Source organism: Thunnus albacares, chromosome 24, assembly GCF_914725855.1.
Source record: "Thunnus albacares chromosome 24, fThuAlb1.1, whole genome shotgun sequence".
NCBI classification, from domain to species: Eukaryota; Metazoa; Chordata; class Actinopteri; order Scombriformes; family Scombridae; genus Thunnus; species Thunnus albacares.
Genome location: NC_058129.1, coordinates 15,658,915 through 15,671,225, shown reverse-complemented (window position 1 = coordinate 15,671,225; position 12,311 = coordinate 15,658,915). Strand labels below are relative to the sequence as shown.

The window sequence follows — 12,311 nt, the reverse complement described above, 5'->3', positions numbered from 1 at the left end:
ATAATTTGGTGGCCATCTTGAAAAGTTGTGGCCATATCGGATTTTCATTTGGCTAACGTTAATTTCTTAATAAGCAGCCTGCAGTTGAACCACATGCAAAATCTCATGTTTGTATCACCATCTGAATGATTTTGCACGTAGCTGCCCCACTAAATGACTTGAATGTCGTTTTGGAAGATTTGCTGAGTTCGCAAAGATTCGCAAGGTCACAAGGTCAGACTGGAGACACGTATGACATCATTGTGAGGATAAAGTGACCCGACTGGTCCCACGTCAGGCTGACTGAGGCTCTTCTTTGCTTATTTTTGTTCTCTGCCACAACAGCGTTTTCTAAAACTGGATGATGTGATGTGACGCTGCCACAATTAGAGAGGGTTTCCTTTCAGAGGTCAACATGTTCACAGTGTTTTTACTGATTTGTTATTGTTTTAGACGTAGACGAGAGGCAAAGAACATTCTCACATATTTACGTGAGTAGGCAGAACACAATTGTGATCTGATTTCCTTAGTTTTTGAGCTTTGCATGTCAGCAGATGCAGCGGTGTTGTACAGTAGTTTTTCGTGGTTGTGTATTGGAGAAAACCTGATTTTCTGTCTCCTGAAAAATGTTACCTTGACACTTTAAAGAGGAGTCATACAAGCAATCAGAAAAGTACTTGTTTTACATGTAAACACACTGGAGAAAATGGAATCCAAAATCAGTGGACTGAAGTTTTTATTGAGCGTGTTTCATCCAAAAAGGAGTTGATCTCTCTACCAAAATAATGTGTGTGTAGTTGTCGAGCTGCAGGGAGTCTGTCATCATCCTGGACTTCACATCTACTTGTCATAAAAACTCTGAGAACACATGTTTACACGACTAAAAGGGGATGAATTACTGCCTCCTGTTTATGTCTAATCAGACAGTGTGGAGGCCTATTCAAAGTGTTGCCGCTGGCTTAATCCCCTGTGTGTGTGTGTGTGTGTGTGTATGAATGTGTGTATATGAGTGTGTGTGTGTGTGTGTGGTCATAGATAATAGTTCTGGCCTTCCTGAACAGTGTGACAGCACTCAACAGCTGTAGGAGGCTCTGCCAAGGACCTCTCTCTCGCTGTCTCTCGCTCTTTTTCTGCCCGCCTTTCTCTATTTCTCTGCGTTTTTCTTTCTTTCTCTTCATGTCATCTGAACTAAAAAAGCAGCTTCTTCTCCCTCTCAGTCTTTATATCCGCTGTTAACCGACTAATAAAGCAGTAAAATTGATCATTTAAAAAAGGAAACGTTCCCACCAGCAAAATGCAAAAAAAAAAAATCTTTCTAAAACTATTAACTGTTTGTTAAAACAGATTTGCAACATTTCATGCTTTCATCTAGAACAAAAACAAATAAATGTTTCAACAAATGCCTATCAGAGCTCTGCACGGCCTCAAAACCTGACCTGTAGCGGTGTCTTTAAAGAGGACGTATCATGCACATTTCCAGGTCTATATTTATATCCTGGGGCCCTACTGGAATATCTTTGAATGATTTATAGTTCAAAAAAACTCCTTATTTATCTTATACAGGCCCTTTATGCAGCCCCTCAGTTCAGCCTCTGTCTGAAACAGGCCGTTTTAGCTCCTGTCTCTTTAAGGCCCCCCCCCCCCCCTCTCGACGAGCCCGCTATACTCTGATTGATGTCGTGATGACAATCTGATGTCAATCTGATGTCATCACGAGGAGGAAGTAGAGGTCACTTTGCAAACAGAGCGTTCAGACTTTGACTTTGACTTTTTACATATGTTTAGCTCAAGTTTCAGGACTTTGATCATGTTTAAAGTAGATATCTGACTAGTAGTAGATTATAACAGTATACAAATTAAAAGTAAATCACAAAAAGCATCATTATGCCTCCTTTAAGACCTGAACCTGACATCCACAGCTATATATTTGCTTTATATCATCCATTACTGTTCATTAGCTTATCTACACATAGACATAGACAACTCACACATGTTCAGTAAGAGAGAAATTTCTTCATAAATTACATTTAAATATAACCCACGCTCAAAGCTCTACATACCAAAACTACTTTATATAAAAATACTTTTATTGGGAGCTTTTATCAAATAGCAGATGACCATATAACCATCAAGGAGACTTTGATATGTTAGAAACGACATGTGTGATTACGTCTCGGATGTCAAAGTGGACAGAATCACTGGATATGTACCAGAAACCACAAGAGGTTGCTTTGGTTGGGTTTGTGTTGCTTGTTAAAATCTAGAGGAAATCTAGAAATTGAGCTAAACAGTAGAATTAAACTCTTCACGTCACAAGGTCATCTACCAGGAATGTGTGCTTGAACATATTTAACTGACCGTGCAGGTCATTGTCAGTCTGAACACGACCTTACAGGAAAAAAAAAAGACCTTCCAAAGCTGCTTTCCAACCTTCATTAGGACGAATTGTTTCTCAATCTGGTGAAATTGTGCCCACAGTTTCAATATTTAAAGTTGCAATCCCCGTGCTGTTTATTGCATAACAAAAACTCCTCTTGCAGTATTTTTTTGAGGTTTTGATCTGACTTCTTTCCTAATAATGATGAAACTGAATTCTTCTCTCTTTCTGTCTTCCTCCATCTTTCACTCTTTCCCTCTCTAGACAACAACATTGCTGTCGTCCTGCAGCAGATGGCTGTGCTCTGCCACCCCCTGCTCCCACAATGCACTGGGGTCCCATGTGGGAGTTAAACCAAGGCAAAAAACTGCATACACCTCACCTGTAGTGAGAACTAGATGCAATCACATTTGCATATTCATCTTTGCTTTGGTGGATCAGAAGATAAACACGTTATTGTGTCCAAGAGGGAAGTTCAGTACTTCTTCTTCTTCTTTAAAACAGTCCAAAACTGGTCATCAATCAAAATAAATCAGCCAAACATCAGAAAATAACATGAAATAGTTTTTATTTTTCATGCCTAATATTGATCCTTAATTTAACTTCTGCTAATAGGCAAAAAACAACGAACAACCATCAAACAACAGTGAAATAAAACTGAGAAAATATGAAGATATGAAGACAGAAAACATCATAACACAAAATTTAGAGAACTAGAAGCATATGTGTGAAAAAACATATAGTAGTTCTGACTGATTCAATATAAACAATAATATAATTAATATAATCGGTGTACCACACTTTTTCTTTACCTGAGCTTTAGTCGGGCATATTGGTTTATAATGTTGAGATGAAATTGTTGCTCTATATAGACAATATACCGGACATAGACGTTATTCCCTCTGGCAGTGTAATGATGGGGAAGGTTGGGATGTTTTTCCTCTCAAACTAATTTACTAGAATATATTTTTTTAAGGCCTTACAAGGTAAAAATATCCAGTAATTTACTGGAAAAACAACAACATGCAACAACATTTTTATGTTTTCCTATCCTATTAATCATCTTGTGACCTCTGAGATTTTTCTTTTGAGCCCTTTGTGAGAGAATATGAATTGATAAAGGACCAATGGGTTAAGTTATTTCAAGCAAACATCCTGTGTGCACATTCAGCCAAGAAAATAGGAGAACTTGCAGCTTTTTTTTGTTTTTACATCCTTGTAAATTGATTGATTGGTTGTTTTTTTTGGACTGTTCTGACAATTTGAAGACGTCTCTTTGCTTTTTACTATTTTCTGAAACAGACTTTATAGACTAAACTATTCACATTAAGCAAAAAAAAACAAAAAAAAAAACATCAAGGGATTAATCGCAGTTGCAGCTCCGCTAGTTTCCAGAGAATTTGTTGGAGTCACTTTACTGATAAGTCACTGCACTGTGTCTTGTGACGCATTAAAAACCTCAATGAGCAACATTTCAAGTAAAGAAGTAAAGTGTATTTTAGGAGAAAATCTCCAGGCGGCTTCTCACTTGACTGCACTTCCATAAGGATTTTGTTGTATTGGAAGGAGCAGCTTTACCTTGTTTTGGAACCAAACTCCTCGCTTGGCATTTTTCTGTCAGAGCAAAGGAGGTAAGGGAAGGGAGAGAGGGAGGAAGGCAGGGTTCTCAGTCCAGAGACAGTGACATCAGCAGTGCCTTTGGCGCCGCTTATCTCCACAGGATCTCCCAGCTGCCCTGGCATTTCCTGAAATGGGCCACACACTATCAAACTAAAAAGAGTCACGGAACCTTGAGGGAGGTTTTTAAAATGGAAACCTAGAGGAATCCAAGAGAGTTAAAGGGGATCTATTGTGGTTTTTGTGTTTTTCTGTCATTTATATACTGTTATGATGTTGGATATGTATGTTAAACACGGTAAAATTTCCAAAACATGTAAAAATGCTCCCTGCAAGTCAAAAGTCAGGGCTTCAACCTGCTCTGTACACTTTGTTTATGCCATCAGATCATCACGCATGCCGATAAACTAACATCTATTCTGTAGCTTTGGTTGCTACGGTCGTTGCTAAAGTATTTCCGTCTGTTGTTTGCGTTGTTCGCTTTGGATTTGCATTTGAGAAGTTGACATTTCAAGTAAAGAACAAGAAGTGAAATCCTGCTACTATAGTGTGTTTTGTGGTTTGTTTACATTGCCTCCTGAGCGGCTGGAAATCAGCTGAAACGCAGCTTCAGGAAGCTGACCAATCAGAACAGAGTGGGCTCATTAGGAGGGGGGCCTTAAAGGGACAGGAGCTAAAACAGCTAAAACTGTTAAAATAAAGTGACAGTATAAGATAGATAAGGACTTTAGAGCTGGAAATGAGCATAATAGGTCCACTTTAATGAGTCATGTTCATTGTTTCATAGACAATTTGGCCTTAATAAGTAAAAAAACATGATAATAATGATCCAAAATGATGCATTCTTTCCTATATTTTTATTGTAAGGTGTTTGTTTTTTTAGCTAGTTAGTTTGATGCCAAAAGATCTGTTGTTCTCAGAGTGTGGTTTCCTACAGTGATTCATTCATTCCCACATTTCCACTGGTGCATGTTGTGGTTGGCTGAAACTCTTGTCAGCTGAAAGTAAAAACACCAACAGTACTTTTATTTATTGTGACCACTGTGTGTGTTTTTATATTCAGCAAATTTTTGGGGTTTTGAAGGGTTTAATAAAACTTAAAGTCATCGAAAAACACAAAAATCAGACTGTTGAAGTGGAGTTAAAACAGTAGATTTAATCAAATTAAATGAAGCTGCTGGAGGAAATAATAACATACCATCTTCTTGCAAACTCTTCATTCATTATGGCTGATATTTCTTAAGTATACAGATGTGGAACTGGCTGTACATCACAAGATTTGCAAGAACGTCGGCGGTACATCAAACAAAAGATGAACATAACAAAATAATGTTATGTTCTTTATACAATGTTGTAAAACTGCAATAAATGTATTTTTATCTTCAGACATCATGTTCAGAACAGTGTCATCATGAATGTTTCCTAAAGGAATTAAATAAAAACTATGCAGCTGTTGAAAATTGAATCTGTGTTTATATCAACAGAACAGTTGCTGCTCAGTAAAGTGCAGCCTGTGAGGGCTTAAAGCAAAAAGGAACAACACGTTTTCATAACTAGTTCTTTTCACATGGATCACATCACATAACTGGAACACTGACTATATTATTTCAGTAACTTTGCTTTACTTCTCTCTGTTTTGTCATTTGCAAACAATAACTTTATTGCAAACTTTATTTTGGTTAGAAATACTGGTAAAAAACTGGTAAATTGTGAAGCCAGTTGTGTCAGTTCCAGTCAAGACTGTCGTAATGATGCAACGTCGCATGCTAACCATTCTTGTTTGCTAACCTCTTGATGTAATGAAATGGCCGTCTTTCTTTGTTATTTATACTTTTCTTCTCTTTCTCCTTTTTGATTGTGAATATCTGAGGCCATGTATATTTTTTTATGTTCATCTGAATATAATCTATATGATTTTTGGATAATCTATTTTACTTAACTTGGAATAAGCAGCTTTGTGTCCATATGTAGGCCATATAGCAGTCTGAGCCTGTAGTTATTTGCTCTATTTTAGTTTACCTGCCACTTGCTTCTCTTTACATTTTCATTTGTGTGACCCTCATCACCTTCTCTCTACTAACTCAGTTTTCTGACCTGTTGTTTTTATTTTTTTTATAAGTACAATTGAATCAGCTAAAGGTTGAAAGGTTATTCATCTTAATATTAGGAGCCTTGCTTCAAAAATCGATCTCCTCAGAGCCTGGGTTACTCTTTACAAACCCAATATTATCACTATTTCTGAAACATAGTTAAATCACTGATGATCAAATTAAAATTGACGATTTTATTCGGTATAGAGCTGACAGGGCTTCTAGAGGAGGTTCCTAATGTATAGCCAGTTAATTTTGAATGTCTCTTCGTTAACATTATTCTTCATGATAATTAACATTTAACTATTGGCGACATTTATAGGCCTCCCTCTGCTCCGACTGACTCTACAAAGTGTATTTTGTCAACTATTAATTCTCTTGAGAGGCATAATGAAATGATAATCTTGGGTGACATCAATAGTAACTGGCTTTATTGTTTCTCCTCCAATGATAGAAATGTATTTGGTTGTATTTGGTTGGTAACCTCACTCAGTTAAAGGACCAGCGTGTAGGATTTAGTGGCATCTAGCAGTGAGGTTGCAGATTACAACCAACTAAATACCCCTTGCCGCCCCCTACGATGGCTGAGAAACTTGCAAAAAAATGCAAAATTTATGTTAGACCGAAACAAGGAATGCAAAATCCATCTACTATAAAGATAGCTTTTTTCAAGACTTTCATAACTCTAGACAGTATTGGAATCAATTGAACCGTATTCTCAATAAACCTAACAAAAGCTGCATAAACCAGAAAAGAATTAATGATGATATTATTTCTGATCCTTTACTTATTTTAATCAGTGTTTCATGTCAATCTGTTGTTCCAAACACTTTAATTCTCATGATACAGCTGGTTCCTCAACCTATCTTCCCTCTAATGGTTCATTTTCCTTTAGAAAAATCTTGCCTACTGATGTTTTTCATGCTATATGTGAGTTAAAAGAAAGGAGCAGTGCTGGTCCAGATGGTTTGGAAGCCAAATTTGTTGCCAACTTGCCGCTCATGTAATATGTATCCCCTTACAGATTTATTTAACTTAACTTGTCACTGTCTGCTTTGTCCCCCCTGTGGAAATGTGCCCCTTAAAGGTGGAAACCCATCCAATGTGAATAATTATCAACCAATTTCTATTATCTGTACTAGTGTGAAAATATTTGTGAAACTTATTATTAATCAATTATCACAATACTTGATACCTTGATAAGGTCTATTGGTCTTCATAATAGACATCAGTGTGTTGTCTTCCACTGTTCTCAGATTGACTATTTAATTGTTGAAAAGGGTGTTCCCCAAGGTTCCACTTTGGGACCACTTCTTTTTTAAATTTTATTAACGAATTACCTCAAATATGTTCAGATTGTCTTGTTCATCTTTATGCTGATGACACTGTTATTTACACTTCTAACACATATTACAAATCCAGAATTCATTACAGTTTGATTGTAACTGGTTTCATAACAACAAATTTGTATATATAAGAAGAAGTCTTATTTTCAGTATAAAATATATAAATATTGTGGTAATTATGTAAATATGAATATGATTTGATTTGCATATTAATTTTGATGATGGGTCACCCCTTGAGAAAGTTGATTTGTTCTAATATCTTGGACTTTGGATTGACCCTGAACTTTCCAAATGCCCCCTACATTGATTTTATTATAAAAAAGGAAGATATGGTTCTCTGAGCTCACTTTATCACCCAATTAATTGTTTTACATTTCAAGTCAGAAAAAGAATACTTCCTCAGTTGATACTACCTATCATTGATTATGCTGACATTGTCTATCAGAGCATCTCTGACACTTATCTTAGGCCCCTTAATGTTGTATATAATTCTCTCTGTAGATTTGTTTTGAGGTGTTCATATAGATCTCACCATTGTTTCATGAATTTCTTAATTGGTTGCAGCCTAAATCTAGAAGGCAATCTCACTGGGTTCAGTTCATCTTCAATTGTGTTTACTTAAATTGTAATTCAGTGCAGATCTTCATATTCACTCAGACATATGCAATATCCCTTTTTCTTGTCTCCAGAATTTTCTAAGAAGTCAGACGCAGGTCATTCCAATACAAAGCTCCATCCAACTGGAATAATCTTCCTCTATTTCTGAGATTTATTACCTCTTTCCGCTGCTTCAGGACATCTTTATTTTCTCATGTTAAAACAACTTGTTTATGTTTTTAATTTGTCTGTACTTACAATCTTCATTTTATTTCTGCTACAAATAAACTGAAGACAAACTGCTTCAGTTGCTGTGTACGCTCATGTAATTGATTTATTATCCGGGTCTTTGTATCCAATTTTTCTTGTACAACAGCTGAGGGCTGGGGGTGTGGGTGGGAGAGGGTGAACAGGCTGTCTGTATCTGTGTATTTGCAGTGTATGTTTGTTATGTAATGCTGTTTTTGTCTGTATGTGTTGTATAATTTTGTATTTGTGTGTATAGGACCCCTTTGAAAATGAGATGCTACTGTACATCTCAAGGGGCTATCTTTTCAATAAATTCGAATCCAATTAAAATAACAAAGTAGGTGTTTTGTAAGCATTTTCTGATCTGCCACTTCTTTGGTTTTAGGTCTTTTGGAACCTAAAATTATTTATTGAAAGATCAGAGGTAAGAAATGAGATGGGTGTGATCTTCTCTCTCAAACTCTCTTTTTTCATTCTTCACTTCACTGTCATGTTTTGTGTGTTCAATCAAATGCAACACTATGCGTGTCCTCAATGAGAGACTGTGTCAAAGTGTGCACTGTTTGTTTGATTATTTGTATGATAATGTTTGGGCTTACAACACCAGACGCCGCTGTTGTAAGACCAAACATCCACCCTGACCTCCTCCCTAAAGATTTTCTCCAGTCTTAAAAGGAAATGTTCCCATTACCACATTACGTAATTCCAGGGTGAGACTACAAGATGTTTACGTCTTCCGAGATGGTCACTACAGCATGTCAGATCAGCTGATCATGGTGCCTTACATGCCTGCTGATACTTGTCAAACATGTCAGACAAGTTAAACCTTGACCTTGTTTGACGTCTTACCATGCAAAGGTGATCAGGCAGGAAGGGTTTAGAGAGACTTCCGGGTTCAGGAATGTCAACAACCAAGGAGCTCTTTGTCGAACTAGTTTGACATAATGATTCAAACTCAAAGTTCACTTACAGTGCTGGATTTTTCCTGTCATGGAGGTGGATCTGCCGACATGCTCTGATGTCACCTGTTGCACTTTTAGGACTGTGTTGAAATTCATTCATGACCTTGAAAACAGTAGTTTGACAAAACTGTTCCAACTCAAACTCCACTTACTAGCTTTTTCTGGAGCTTTCAATCATATCATATAACACATTGTCAAATGCTGACATGCTAGTCTTTGCATCTGAGCCTAAAGAGGGGTCCAAGGATGTTTTTATACCTATAGTTTGTTCTGGTCTGAATCAGTAGATGAGTTGGTAAACTTGGTGCATTTTCTCCTTGGTTTGGTTTCTTTTCACAATGAGAAAAAATCCAAGCGAACCAAAATGCATCTTTACAAGCCACACAAGAGCGTTCACTCCACTCATTGGTCAGATGTGTCTGGAGGGGGAGCAAGAACGTAAAACACAGGAAGAAGGTCCTGAAGAACGTCATCTGGCCAAATACAACATGTTTTATTGTGCTCATCCAGGTTGGACATCAGTTCACTCACTGGCTAGTTGATTGAGGTCAGATCATTTTCCCACCATAAACAAACTTCTCCAGAGTTTGTTTTGGCACCAGACCGAGACCACTTTCTCTAAAGGGTCTCGGTACGGTTGTTTTGGTCTACACCAAAACACTACTGTGTTCAGACCTGCCCAAACGAATCACACCAAGGGTTCAGAATCAGTGGTCAACCAATGTAATATTAATATTCTCAAAGAGTCAGAGTTTGGTAAAGAAAAGGAAAGTTATACTCTGATATAGTTTTGGTTTTAGACATCATCCCTCAGGTGTTCAGTGGCTCTGTATCGATGTTTGCTGAACCCCAGCTGAGCTTCTGTGTCTCTGAGCGCAGCGCTGGGATCCACATTCTCTCAGAAACAGGCGAGGCGGAGCAGGCAGGGAGGATGAATGCGTGCCACAAATTGGCTCTATTTGCTTCATTAAGAGAGCTTGCGAGGATACATCGCAGGAGGAGCATTCAACAGTGAACGTAAACTACATCTGTTTGTCTCTCATTTACTCTTGTTTACTTGCTTTGGCTTGTTTACCATCTCACACGCTGACATTTTCAATGCCTATTTTGAATCCACTAAATTATGATTAATGCAGCGTTTAAGCTTTGGGAGGTTTAACACGCTTTAAGGATGATTTCTGAATGGGCTTGCAAAAATAATGACACTTAAACTCTCCGCCTCACATCCCTGTTTATCTCTTCATTAGTGGCACAAACATACAAACAAAAGTGAACTTTTGAAAGCTTTTCACACGCAAAAAAAAATATAAGAACTTTAACTTTAATTTACACACTTCACACATGTTCACACACATCCAGTAATGAACTTTAGCAAGCCAGCTATGCACAGTAAGACAATTCCAACCCCTCACACACACTCACGCAGTGCTGCCAGCACAGCTTGCCATTAGCCCAGGGTTGGCCGACTCCAGACGATGTTTCCAATCTCTCACACCATCTGCTCCTCGCCTCGGCGCTACCGAAAGGAGGAAGAGTGCAGCTTCCTCTTCCTCCTCCTCGTCCTCCCTACGAGGCTGGCCATCTTGTGAGGAGGTGTGAAAGCTCTGGGACATGAAGCCCCTTGAAAATATTAGTGATAGCAGTGTGTGTAAACTTCTTTACCGTTTGTATAATTGTTCTGTTTCTTTCTTTCTTTCTTTTTTATCTTGCTCAACAGTAGTGGCTCCTCATCGGCATGACAACCCTCTAAAACCAAAGGTAGACAACTCACATGATCAATAAAACACTAAAGACAGGACACTAAAAACAAAGTACCATTAACATAACATATACACTTACAGCTAATAGTGCAACAACATCAATAACATTTTCCATTAATTTTCTGGAAATTATGACTTTGATGGATTTTATTCCTCTGGCAGAAGGTTTCATAACAGCTTTCAGTCACCTGTTGATGAATTCAGGGTTTTAATTATGGTAGGATGTACAAAAAAATAAAGTAAAAGGCAAGGCAGACAACAGAACAATATGCGATCATGACATGTTCAAGTTTTGTAAATAAATATGAATAAATAAATGCAGTTACATGCACCGAGTCGAAGGTCTCAGCATTCATCCTCTCCTTCAAGGTTGAGGATTGAAAAATGAGGTGGATGCCTTCTGCAGAATATAAAGCAGAGAACATGATGTATCACGCCAAGAGCTGACAGAAATACTACATGAATCATGTGTGGTGATATTACACAATGTACTTCAGTTCTTTCGCTTTCCTTCTCGTTGCAGCTCATTTTTGGCTCCACTGACATAACATGGTTTTTATGTTGCTCTATCAATTCCTCCTTCAGTCCTATTTAGGAATAATTATTTTCTCGTAATGTCTGCCGATATGTATTAATTGTGTACATTGTTGTGAGAGTGTTTCTCTAATTTATTAAGAAGAAGTTCCATGTTTTGATGAGGAAAAGTGTCTGCTGAGAATACTGAAAATCCAGCTGTCAGCAGTTTATGAAGTCGTTTGTTTTCATTCTTCTACAAGATGTTTGACTCCTGTCTCCCCGCATTGAAAAATGAAGTTATAGAAGATGGTTTTAAAGCACATTTTGCACAAACTTCAAGGACAATCTCCTTTGTTATACATCATCAGTATGTGATGTTCCAAAGGTGCTTTTTCTTGCAGTGAAGTGTTGTAATTAATGTTGTCATAGGCAGCCAAGAAGGCACAGAAACCAATTTCTAAATTGTTCTTTGTCTTGCAGTAAATCACAGCGTGCTTTCACTTGTTTACAAGCTGTAAAAGGTGGAAATGAAAAAGCTAAGGAACATCTGACGTCGAGGTAACTTTACTACAGTTGTTCTGCTAGATGAACGAATGAATGAATGAATGAATGGTTTTATTTTTGCTCTGGTTATTTACATGACCCATCCCTCATGGAATCATTCAGACATATTAACTAACAACAAACCAAAAATGCTTGAAAGTTAACCCACCATCATCTAACAGCACAATACATAAACATCATCCAAACATAATCATAAACCTCCTGCAAATAATGCTCCAGAAGATATCTCACAAAGGAAAAACAACAAATATACA

General features: G+C 37.5%; 1 long non-coding RNA gene across 1 annotated transcript; it reads right to left on the bottom strand.

Annotated features, from left to right (window-relative positions):
* Nucleotides 1-10,393: 10,393 nt before the first annotated feature.
* On the bottom strand, nt 10,394-12,066 carry LOC122976673. The gene is made up of 3 exons (XR_006401013.1): nt 11,304-12,066; nt 11,057-11,165; nt 10,394-10,963 (listed from the first exon to the last, which is right to left on the bottom strand). It is a non-coding gene; the product is annotated as an uncharacterized LOC122976673 (long non-coding RNA).
* Between the last annotated feature and the right edge of the window lie 245 nt (nt 12,067-12,311).